Below are 13,528 nucleotides of genomic sequence, written 5' to 3' on the forward strand. Positions count from 1 at the left end.
TGTTTGTGTTGTTTGCTTCCAGGTTTACTCCCTGGTTCTGGTGTTCAGGTGCAGTCATGACTGCTGGCTTGTTTCTGGAATGCAGGTGGTGTTATTGGCAGGGTCTCTGTTGTTTGCAGGTGTTGTACTGCAGGCTAGGTTGCATAGTTCAGCTAGTGTTTCTGCTGTGTGGGGTTTTTTTACAACTGGCTAGTGCTCTGGTTACCTGGTTCAGCTAGTGTTGATGTGCTTCTGGATAAGTTTTGTGTCCTTTTGCTGTTGCTTTGTTGTTGTTTGTTAATACTAGTTGGTAAGTTGAGTTGGTCAAACAATTACGTTGTAGTTTAATTCATTTTACAAATATTAATGTACTACAATATAATTTAATGCCTTTTACCAATATGAATATGGTCAGTATCGTGTGAACTAATGACTGCAAAGTGCCAACAGTAACGGAGCCCAAGATCTGCAGAATCAGTTTATTAATGATGCTTTCTCTTTTGTGTTTGTAGATATTCTGCTTTGTTTATGATACATTTGTTGATATTATAACTGGGAAGCTATGTGATATCCTATTGAGTCCCTTTTTCTTTTTCATGCTTTCCAGTATTTACGGAGCTTTGTACCATTTTCTGCAGGTACAAATGGAAGTGTTTCTTTTGACCCATCTCTTGATATAAGAAGACAGAAGAACGGCACCACGCTGTCAAACTTTGGATCTGTGAAGGATAACGAAAGACAAGATCTTAACTTTGCTGTGAAGGAATACTTAATCTTGGCAGGGTATCGTCTGACTCCAATGACATTCTATGAAGAGGTAATGTAAACTTCAAGATATTTCTTCGTGATTTCTTCAAGAAAAGTAGTAGTTGGCCAAATATATTTCTTCGTGATTTCCAGTCTAGCATAAGATGAATATATTTTCTTTTGCGTCAGAAGAACCTTAAACTTTATCCTACAGACGCGTAAAAATCCTACAGAATTATCTTGAATTTTCCCCTTTGAATGTAACAAATGCCTTCTGTAAAGGGAGGGTTGGGTTTTGACACTGAACTGAAGTACTGAACTTAACTTAACTGTTGCTTGATAGATGCTTACTGTTGGAAGAACAATCAGTATATTGATATTTTAAGTTTCAATAAATTCGTTATATAATTGTGCTATTATTGTTTCTTAGACTTAAATGGTTTAGTGCTCCTTGACTTGTAGCTGACCCTTTAGATATTATAATTGACCAACTTTGAATTGTCATTGTAAGTTTGCCTTAAGCAATATTGTCCTCAAAACTGCAGGGTATGGATTAGGAAAATAGATACACCATGTAACTTTGTTGCCTTGTTTCATGGAATGCATATGTATGATTGTGTGATGCTATCACTGCCTTACTTGGTAGCTTCCAACTTGCCACTCAGCACTTCAGATATTTTGAAACCCGCTAATCAGATGTGTTTATTACTGGGAATTCACTTATGATTTATTTGTGACATGATAATCAAGAAGAGTGAAAATGACTATAACAGTCAAAATATAACCTATAAGTCTATAACCATAAAAAAACCTTAAATGTGCGTAACTAGACCAAAGTAGATGAGAATGAGTCTTAGTAACTTAATATTAAGTATATTAAGCATTTAAAGGTTTTAGAATACGTATTTAGGTTCATTAGTTTAGAGTAGAAAGAAAAAACAACCATTTAAGTCAAATTATAACATTATAACAATCAAACGATCCTTAAATGTGCATAAGTTGACCAAACTAGGTGAGAGTCAGTCTTATAAACATAAAAACGATAAAGGTTGTAGAATACCTATTAACTTCATTAGTTGAGAGTTGGGAGCGCAAACAACCATTATAGTCAAAAGATGTCATATAACGAACAAACGAGCCTTAAATGTGCCTAAATTGACAAAAAAAAAAAATGAGAATAATTCTTAGCAACCTAATAATAAGTATATTAAACATGTAAAGGGTTTAGAATACCTATTTAGCTTTATTAGTTGAGAGTTGGGAGCGAAAACAACCATTAATGTAAAAATATGTCCTATAACGATCAAACGAGCCTTAAATGTGCATAACTTGACAAAAGTAGCTGACAATGAGTCTTAGAAACCTAATACTAAGTATATTAAAGATGTAAATGGTTTATAATACCTATTTATCTTCATTAGTTGAGAGTTGGGAGCAAAAACAACCATTATAGTCAAGATATGTCCTATAACGATCAAACGAGCCTTAAATGTGCATAATTTGACAAAATTAGATGAGAATGAGTCTTAGCAACCTAATACTAAGTATATTAAGCATTTAAAGGGTTTAGAACACCTATTTAGCTTCATTAGTTGAGAGTTGGGAGCGAAAACAACCATTAAAGTCGAAATATGTCCTATAACGATCAAACGAGCCTTAAATGTGCATAACTTGACAAAAGTAGATGAAAATGAGTCCTAGAAACCTAATACTAAGTATATTAAAGATGTAAATGGTTTATAATGCCTATTTATCTTCATTAGTTGAGAGTTGGGAGCGAAAACAACCATTATAGTCAAGATATGTCCTATAACGATCAAACGAGCCTTAAATGTGCATAACTTGACAAAAGTAGATGAGAATGAGTTTTATCATCCTAATATTAAGTATATTAAACATTTAAATTGTTTAGAATACCTATTTAGCTTCATTAGTTGAGAGTTGGGAGCGAAAACAACCATTAAAGTCGAAATATGTCCTATAACGATCAAACAAGCCTTAAATGTGCATAACTTAACAAAAAAAATATGAGAAGAGTCTTAGAAACCTAATACTAAGTATATTAAAGACGTAAAGGATTTAGAATACCTATTTAGCTTCATTAGTTGAGAGTTGGGAGCGAAAACAACCATTATAGTCAAAATATGTCCTATAACGAACAAATGAGCCTTAAATGTGCATAACTTGACAAACGTAGATGAGAATGACTCTCAGCAACCTAATACTAAGTATATTAAACTTGTAAAAGGTTTAGAATATCTATTTAGCTTCATTAGTTGAGAGTTGGGAGCGAAAACAACCATTATAGTCGAAATATGTCCTATAACGATCAAACGAGCCTTAAATGTGCATAACTTGACAAAAGTAGATGACAATGAGTCTTAGCAACCTAATACTAAGTATATTAACATTTAAAATGTTTAGAATACCTATTTAGCTTTATTAGTTCACAGTTGGGTGCGAAAACAACCATTTTAGTCAAAATATGTCATATAACAAATAAACGGCACTTAAATGTGCATAACTTGACAAAAAAGATGAGAATGAGACTTAGCAACCTACTACTAAGTATATCAAAGACGTAAAGGGATTGGAATACCTATTTATCTTCATTAGTTGAGAGTTGGGAACGAAAAAAACCATTATAGTCAAAATATGTCATATAACGAACAAACGAGCCTTAAATGTGCATAACTTGCAAAAGTAGATAAGAATGAGTCTTATAAATCTAATACTAAGTATATTAAACATGTAAAGGGTTTATAATACCAATTTAGCTTCATTAGTTTAGAGTTGGGAGCGAAAACAACCATTATAGTCAAAATATGTCCTATAACGTTCAAACGAGCCTTAAATGTGCATAACTTGACAAAAGTAGATGAGAATGAGTCTTATCATCCTAATATTAAGTACATTAAACATGTAAAAGGTTTATAATACCAATTTAGCTTCATTAGTTGAAAGTTGGGAGCGAAAACAACAATTGTAGTCAAAATATGTCCTATAACGATCAAACGAGCTTTAAATGTGCATAACTTAACAAAAAAAATATGAGAAGAGTCTTAGAAACCTAATACTAAGTATATTAAAGACGTAAAGGATTTAGAATACCTATTTAGCTTCATTAGTTGAGAGTTGGGAGCGAAAGCAACCAACCCCTGTTATTTTCTATTTTTCTAACTGTTTTTAGATCGTCTAACCGAAGATAACTTATATTATGTTATATACTATTTTGTTAGGTTTGTGCGTCTCTAAGTGGAGATTCTTTCACCGCTGAGCAAATTGATGAAGTACGAGACAAATGGGCATCATACTTCACTGAACATTGTGTGTAAATAATTAACACTTCATCGATCTCTTTTTGTGGATGTTTCCTCCTATTGAAATCATATGTAATTGCCATTGTTGATGCAAATTTGTAACGTACGAAGTGTAAAAGGCATATTTATGATCGACTTGAAACTATTTAGGTGGTTTCTTTTTGTAAACATATGATTGTCGACTTATATGTAAAAACCAAAGTTTCTTGAAAGTTATTGGTGGTTGATGATACTTTTTGGACATTTTATAGATGTGGCGTGAGTACAGGTTTTTGTGCTTCTTGAATACAGAAAATAAATTATTTATAAAAAAAATTACACATTATTCGCGGCGTTTAAACTCCCGCAATTTTACAATGTTTGAGGCGTTTAGGTAGAAAAAGCCGCCTAATAATAGTATTAATTTGAGGCGTTTTTCTCCCAATACGTCGCAAATGAATTATTAATTAGAGGCGTTTTTTAACGCCGCAAATCAATCCTATTCATTTGCTGCCACGCTATTTGCTGCTACGCCAAAAACGCCGCTAATGAATGTAAAAGTGACGCCTCAAATGAATGTTTTTCTACTAGTGTGACACTCCCTCATATGTAGTATATATCCAAAGGCAGGACAAAATGATGAGGTTGAGTTGTATTTCAATCGAATAGTTAAAATGAATCGATTGAGAAAATAAATACAAGAGATATTAATGATTTTGAAAATTTGTATAATGATAGGTGATTTGAAGTTCACCATGATAGTAACTGACCTGAAGTTCACCAGAATGATAGTAGGTGACTTGAAGATCACCAATAAGTTTACAAGTATTTTGTGATTGATTTAAGTATCATAAATAAGCATCATAAATCTCTTGATCGGGGCAACCATACATCAGCACGAAAAGAGAAAATATAAAGAAAACAACTGCATATTATATCTACTCCCCATAATCAATGTTGATCTCCAGAAGAGAACAAAAGTATGTAATATTTATCAAAATACACGTTGAAAAGTGTATTATTTAGTTGGTGAAATTTTTTATGCCCCATAACATATTGAAAATATTTTCCCAACTTAGGGGGAGACGAGCAAGAATAAGTTGGCAAAATTGAAAGATAATAAACTGATCCCCATATGAGTAAGTGTACATGCCACCTTTATGTCCTCGAAGTATGTTTGGACATAAATATCTATGACTTGATTGTGTTAAATTGTTACATGTTCAAAGGCATAAATGTGTATGATAGTCATAGTGCTCGATGTTAATATAGTAAGTGTTGAGAAATATATATCTTGCCAATATTTATTTAAATCTCTACACCCGAAGTGTAGATTATATATACGGTTCCAACATAATGATGAGATATATATATTTATTTATATGAAAAGGGCAAGATAATGTAGTTGATGATATTATTGAAAATAAAGAAAACACTAATATATAGTGTATGAAATACCCTTGAAGTGGTATCGATATCTGAACTATAATAGATGGCCCGTGAGAAAAGATGAATGGTACCTATTGAATAATTATTCAGATATCATTGATGAATAGCATGCGAAGTATATATGTTGAAGAATTTTGATGATACCGGTATATGATGGAACCGAAATATAATGCATATGCGAGAAATAATGGATTGAATAGGGGATTGTAAATTTATGTCTATTTCGATGTAGACATCATTATAATAATCAAATGAGCTCATGGACCTGAAGTCCAACAAGATATGGATTTAAAATATCCACACTGTACAGTGTTTTGCATTTTGAGTCTTATTCGTATACATGTGTAGTTAATATGTAAATGCATCATTCATCATACATTTAGTTTGTTTTGTGTTTTATCATGATTGATTTTCATTTATCAAGTTATATATGTTTCAAAATTATTATGATGTCATATATGAATATGCATCCAAAGAATGGTAAGACGGATTTGCAACTTTATGAATATTATAAGAGGAGTTTCTTACTCCAATGGGCGAATAGTTGCGAAAGAAGTATATATATATATATAATATTGATTTAATAGCATGTTATGAATCATGCAATAAGAAGAGTTCTTGAAGAACTTATACATGATGTTCTTACACATCTAGCCCTTTAAGTTTTACATATGAATGTCATAACATTGATCAAATATTATCTAAACTCTTGAAGAGTGTTTTTGAACTGTCGTTTCAACCAGTAGTTTGAGTACTTAAGAATTATGAAATATACATATTAGTTTATTTACGGAAGAATTCTTGTACAAATATGAGTTGATTCAAAATTTTAAGATAAGAGTATGTAATGTCCTTACATTGAGTTTATTTTATGGTCCAGAAGAACCATAAATTACATTATACCCTTAGTTGGACAGTGATATTATTATTTATCATGTATTATCATGAAAGTATGACTAGAGAAATTTTGATCAACATTGATGATTACTACTACTTATAACCTCCAGAAGAAGGTTTATATTTGTCCAATATTTAAGGATACATTTTGTAATATTATGTACAAGAAAATATATTTATTTCAGGTATTATTGTCAAAAGTCTGGTGATATAAATACTCACCTAGTGCATACAAGTGAACGTTTGAAAATACAGAATATTTCTTGGCGTTCCATGAAGCAAACTATTGCAGCTACTTCTTCTAACCATGCAGAAATTTTAGCTATCCACGAAGCTAGTCGTGAATGTGTATGGTTAAGGTCTGTAATTCAACATATACGAGAAGATTGTGGCATATCCACAGGGAAAGAAGCTCCAACAGTTATGTATGAAGATAATGCAGCATGCATTGCACAGCTTAAGGATGGATACATCAAAGAATGGTGATGTACAGGTTCTGCAGATTCGTTCAAGTGAAAATTTGGCAGACCTATTTACCAAGGCGCTTCCAACTGCTACTTTCAAGAAATTAGTTTACCAGATTGGATTGCGTCGTATCAAAGATCCCAAGTTATGTAATCATGAGGGGGAGTAGATGCGCGCTGCACTCTTTTTCCCTTAACCATGGTTTTTTCCCACTGGGTTTTCCTGGTAAGGTTTTTAATGAGGCAGCATCGTTCGCGTATTAGGCAATATTTTATTTTAAGAGAGAAATTTTATTTTTGTATAATGGACATCCAAGGGGAGTGTTATGAAATATAATATGGATGCCCATTATACCCCCATTAGTATTTCCGGAATATTTTAGGGTTCAGTCAAACCCTAACTATTGTATCCTATATATACCCAGTATTATATGGAATAATACATACAACCCTATTCTCTCTATTATCTCTCATGTTTATTCATAACTAGGATTAATGAAAAAGATTAGGGGAGAAACAAAATATAATAAAAGATTATCAAATATAAAAGTGATACATTTAAAAAGGCACTCATAAAAAGACAAGTGATGCATTTAAAAAAAAACGAAGGAAGTATATGACCATCTGTTATATCGGAGTATTATTAAGAAGAATAATCTTTCTAGACGAGACCTCACAAGTGTAAACCCTCTCAACCATGTTAGTCTCTTGTGGATGATGGGGAAGGGATAAAAAGATCAAATTTGAGGTTATAAGGTGAAATCCTTAAAAACTAGTAGGCAGTATACTCTTAATTTTGATGATTATATACGTGGCAAATCGCCATTAGTAGGTGTTGTTTTCCTTGACAAATATGTCAAGATCACCATGTATATTCAATCTTGACAACCCCACTCTTTATAAAGGGATGCAAGTCATGCAACTATCAATTGATACAACACCAAAAAATAATGTATCGAAGGAGATGATCTTATGGTAATCAATTGAGTACAAGGTTTGTGCTAATTCCGTAGTAAAGATGACGTAAATCATAGATACTTGCTTCCTCGGCTCCTCCAACACTTCAACTGACTGAAATACACGACACATTTACCGAGGAGAAAATCGTGCAGTATATTTGACTCTAATATCGACAATTTTTTTCAGATACCTCATATATTATCTGTTTTCAAAGCCGTTTCCTCACTAGAAATTTCTCGTGTTAATGGTAAAAATTACCTTAAAAAATATAATAAAATGGAATATGTTAAAGAAATCTACGATAACCAAATTTAATTATCTAGTCTTGTAGATAACGTTTACATTCGTTGTATACGTGGTACAATATTTTTCCAAAAAGTAGGCAAAGTTGCATGAGTAGTCATTAAGAGGGAAGTCCCGGCAATTAGCGCATATTTACCGGAATTCAGCCCTTTCACACACTCCCTACTTTTATCATGCGCAGTTCCAAAGACCAAGTGGATCAAGTTTCCCTTTTCTATCTTTTTCTTTTTATTTTATTATCTTTTTTAAATCCGCATTTGTAAAAATCTGTGCTCATTTGTTTGATAGGGAAAGCTCATGATGAGGGATGATCTAGGGCCCAACACCCCCAAACCCATTTTTTTGACTTCCATAAATTGTACGTTTCGTCGACGAAGCCCTACAACCTACGCTACTACGCTAGTAATACAACTATACAAGGTTCGCCTTTTCACTTTGGGTGTCTTTTGCCTCAATTCTAACTTACCTGTCTTGTCTTTGGCCCAATCTGGACCTGCTCAACAGAATAGGGGCCCATTAAAAGGCCGAGTCTAGCCCGGTTTAAACGGGCTGGCTCTTAAAGGGGGAGGGCTGAGTAAAAGCCGGTGAGTAAGTGACTTCCACAATTCCATCTACTCTGGATTAGCGATTCAAATTGTTGAAAAATGGGCTGGGCTAAACTGGGCCAAATGGACATAAGGGCGGTCCAACCCATTATAAATTCTAGTACAACACATTATACTTTGGCCCGCCCCTAACTCAATCCGTTGAGGTCTAGCCCAACCGGGTCGATTTTTTTGGATTTGTTTTAGGATAGGATTAAAAAAAAATTGATCAACAATTTGAATCGCTAATCGGGTCTAACGTTCAGCTTCAGGTGTGGTAGAGTCTAATCCGATAGTGGATATACGAGGTTAGTATTTTCATACGGATCAAATGCGAGATGCTTTTTTTTTTTTGTACCACTTCGAATTTTGTCAAATTGTTTTCGAATTAAATCGACTATTGATAGCTCCAAGTATGACTATTTCGTTTTTTTGGTAATGTCAAATCCCTCTTTGACTTGACCAATTAATTGAAGTTTTTGAATCCACGTACTACTACATTCTTGGTTACGTTAGGAAGGATGTAGAAGCCTCCTTGTATATAGTTATTCCTTGCCTACGTAAGGAAGAGAAGTGGTTTACTTGCTTGCTTGGCTCGTTACCATCCAAATACCAGCAGAAAAGGAACACGAAAAAACGAAATCTATTGTCACTAAATAATGAAAATCTCGCAACGTATGAATTCATAGATCCACCATTTTTTGCTGACCAACTAATGTGACAAAGCGAACTGACGTTGTAAGTATGTTGTTCGATTCAATTACAGTTCACATTTGAGTAACAAATTTTCATTTCGCATATAAGTCGGATTGGTACCGGTCTATTGAAAATTTTAGCTCATTAATGTGAAAAAAATATCCAATTTCATCACGTATGAATATATGATCGAGTCAACTTGATTTGATGTACGGTTCGGGTTAGGTCATTTTTTATTTTGTTCAATTTCAAATCACCGAGTTCAATTATAGTTCGTCAAATCATATATGAAGTAATTTTTTTTTGGCCAATATAAGTTCACGAGGTTTTGTTAGACTTCAGGTTCACCAAATCAGATCAGTTTTCTGGTCAAATTTAGATCACCAAGTTTAATTAACAGTGCATGTTTATTAAATCATAACAATTTTTTGGTCAAATTCCACATCATTGATAGAAATTTGAAGACGCACGCGAAAGTTTTGATGGGTCTGAATAATATAACAAAATTGTTTTTTTTTTTTTATATCATTGATTACATTAATAATAAGAATTGTACAACAATATTTGCGAGAGGCCATTTCTCTCCTGATTGGCTCACCTCTCAACTTATGCACATACCACATATTTATAGTGGTTGTATCCTAGTTTCTAGATTTTTCTACACTTATCATTTACCAAAATTCTTCTTAACTAGATATTTCTTAAGTAAATTCTAGACATTATTTTAGCTAGATTTTTCTACACACATTACTACTAGATTTTTATATAGTACATTATAGATTTAGATTTTTCTAGATTAACATTTTAACAATCATCGAGTTCTATTACACTCCAGATTTACTAAATTGGATCAGATTCCTGAGATCATAGAGTTCGGTTACACTTCAAGTTCATCGAATCGTACCAGTATTTCCAGGGGAACAAGTGAACAACCCGATGTGAGCTATGGCCTTGTGATACAATTAATTAATATTTTGGAAATCCAATTTCAAGGTTCTCGTCTTAGTCGTCTACTAGGCCAACTAGAAGACCATCTTGAATGCAAACATTCGCAGTCGTCTACTAGGCCAACTAGAAGACCATCTTAAATGCAAAACTCGCAAACTTTGACGTCGTCTAATTAATGACTCTAATTTACGATATCTCGTATAGGATGAAACCTACACACACAATGTAAAAAAGGGCCCTTATGAGTTATGCCCGTTAGTTAAAGGTAGCCTTTACCGTAAATTCAACCCAAAAACACGACTAGTTCCTAAATTGCTATAGTTGCGCCAATGCTTAATTAATTTCTCCTTTCATTTTTTATTGTTTGTCCTATTAACGGGTTTTTCATGAAATGCCCCTGAGGTTTGCAAAAACGCACCAAATACCCTCGCGTGTTTCGATTCATGTAATATACCCCTGTTTATCCGTACTGTTCATGAGATGCACCTAACAGTTAACGGCGTTAGTCTGCCGTTAGTAGAGTTTTACTATTTTGCCCTTAATTGTGTTATGGCGTCATTTACTTACCTTCCCTTTGACAGAAACTCAAAAAAAAAAAAAAATCTCATATTCTTTTCTTTCTCTCCCCTCTCCCCTGTTCTTCTTCAAGTGAATACTCGAAACCCAGTAATTCTGGGTAGACCCTCCTGCTCTCTGATCGCCGGCGGCGTCCGATCACCGCTCTCTGGTCGCCGGCGGAGGCCGGTCTCTGGTCGCCGGCAGTGATCCGGTGTTACGCACTCACATTCGCCCTCTCAGTGTTCCTTCTCATCACTCCCTCCATTTCAATCTACTGTGATGAGGACGATTGCTATTATCTGCTTGGGTAATTAATTTCTCTCCTTTTGTTTTTCTTTTGTTGTTAATTCTGTACAACAAAAGGTCTTGCGCGCACTAGGTGCACAATAAATTTATTGTACACCAAAATAACTTTTACCCATTTTTTTGTAACTTTAACATAGTTTGGATTAACTTTTATATTCATAAGAAAACACGTTGATAGATAAACATTTTAAATAGTTAAATGATTAATTTTATACATTATTAATGATTTTGAAGAAATAAGTTTTATTAAAATGAAAAAATTTATCACTAAAAAATGGATAACTTTTACATATATAAGCTTAACTTTTAAACATTTTGAGTTAACTTTTACTCTGGTGTACAATATTTATTGTACAACCCTTGTAAACAAGAATTTGTGTTCTGTACAATATGTAGTTAGTGAGATTTATTTTCTGATTTTTGGTAAATTTTTTTTAGGGTTTCTCCAAAGTGCGAACACTTCGAAAATTACGAAATCTTACTACAAGTTATCCTTGAAATAGTAAGTGTTAATTCGCTTGAATTTCTTAATTCTGTCAATTTTTTTATAAATTTGTGAATTAAATTTTTGATTAATTTGATTTGACTTGGATGACTGAAATGTATTTTGCAGCCATCCTGACAAGAATCCGGACCCTGAATCAAAGAAATTGTTTGTAAAGGTTGCAAATGCAAACGGTAACTGTGTTGGTTGTTTTTAATCTGTACTTGATTTAACTTAATGTGCTGGAAATTTAAAGGTAACATTTTGTTTCGAATTCGCAAGTCTAGTGATTGGTGTTATTAATTTGTTTAATAGCTAAGATTATTGTGGTTTTACTTGGTTTAAAATGCCAATTTGGTACCGTTTTCCACCTTTTGGGCGGAGGAATTTGGAAAATGATGGAATGTAATTTGAATAACCGCAGTCAACCATCTCCGATCAGGCCTGAAAAAGCATCCCCCACTGTAAAATTTGAATTTGAGGAACAAATTGCGATTAACCAATCCCCTCAAATTGTTTCTGATCCATCCTTAATTAGACGGCTATGCAGTACACAAACTCTTCCCTTCATAGGTGGAAAGGTGGGCTCTTTTGTCAACATCAAGCTCTTCCTTGGCAGCCTCAAGCTCTTCCTGTGACATCAAGCTTCTCGAACAGTTGCATTAAGTTCAGTTACTACAAAACCATCAGATTAGTTTTCCCGTATAAGATAATGAAGTAAATTCATGAGTCTAGTTTGCTAGCACTTGGGAAGAGAGTTCGTTCCTCAACGGTGGCTGCTGGATTTAGATGTAGTAATGCGGTGACTAATGCACTGATCGATATGTATACCAACAGTATAATTCAATTCAATCAATTTCTTATTGGATTTGTTGTTTGAGCATTTCAATTTTCTTTGATTATTACTTCTATTTTTGTTTTAGGTTGATTAATTTGATTAATTAGGTGAACGATTTGTGGAAATCAAATTCTGCAGTTTAAAAGCAGTTTGAGTATTTGGTGCAACTTAGTTTCAAATAGGTGTATATTGTGCAATAAGTTTATAAATAGGGGTATTCTGTGAATTATAAACATGACTTAACGGAGGACTAACGGAAGGTCGGTTTAGGGGTATTTGGTGCAAACTTGGAAAAAAATAGGGGTATATTATGTGATTCAAAAGACGCGAGGGTATTTGGTGCGTTTTTGCAAACCTCAGGGGTATTTCATGAAAAAACCGTATTATCTAAATATGTTTTTATTAAGAGTTCGGTGGATGGAATTGAGAAGACACGAAAATGGTGGGACTAAATGTAATATAATTCTATGTAAAAGTAAAAGTTGTGGTTCCATTGACATTTTTAGTAACAGAGTAAATTTTTGGGACGGACCAAAATGAAAAATGGGAGAGAAAAAAAAGGGACAGAGGGAGTAGAACTTTCCAACCGCAAGTTGGTCTTACTTTATCTCCATATACTTAAGTTTTCTATAATGTATTTGGATACCTATCAGCACGGCGATAGGAACCCTTATTGAGATAAAACATGAAGGTACTTTACAACACACACCTTGTCAGCCAATGGAAGAAAGTCCAGCCGACACCTTTCCCCATCGACAGACCCAAATTGTGATGATACAACGGGTCATTATCCTATATATTATAGCCCGTACCCTCCGTACATCTGAACCGCATATATATTAGACCTCAATTATTGCAAAAAGATACGTAATCTCAATCATTCTACTAAGTACTCACTTAAGAACATACAAAGTATATATCGTATACGAAGTATTTGACTTTAGCATCGTAGGGATACTCGAATTACACACAACGGTAGCTAACTTTCCTACCTGTACAACCGTTCGTCCGTTCCA

The 13,528-nt window shown here is 33.7% G+C and overlaps 1 long non-coding RNA gene across 1 annotated transcript; it reads left to right on the forward strand.

The window, feature by feature from the left end:
- Positions 1–10,787: 10,787 nt before the first annotated feature.
- On the forward strand, positions 10,788–12,530 carry LOC130464264 (uncharacterized). The gene is made up of 3 exons (XR_008924639.1): positions 10,788–11,191; positions 11,629–11,692; positions 11,804–12,530. It is a non-coding gene; the product is annotated as an uncharacterized lncRNA (long non-coding RNA).
- Positions 12,531–13,528: the final 998 nt, after the last annotated feature.

The sequence above is a fragment of the Spinacia oleracea genome, chromosome 6 (assembly GCF_020520425.1).
Source record: "Spinacia oleracea cultivar Varoflay chromosome 6, BTI_SOV_V1, whole genome shotgun sequence".
Classification (NCBI taxonomy): Eukaryota; Viridiplantae; Streptophyta; class Magnoliopsida; order Caryophyllales; family Amaranthaceae; genus Spinacia; species Spinacia oleracea.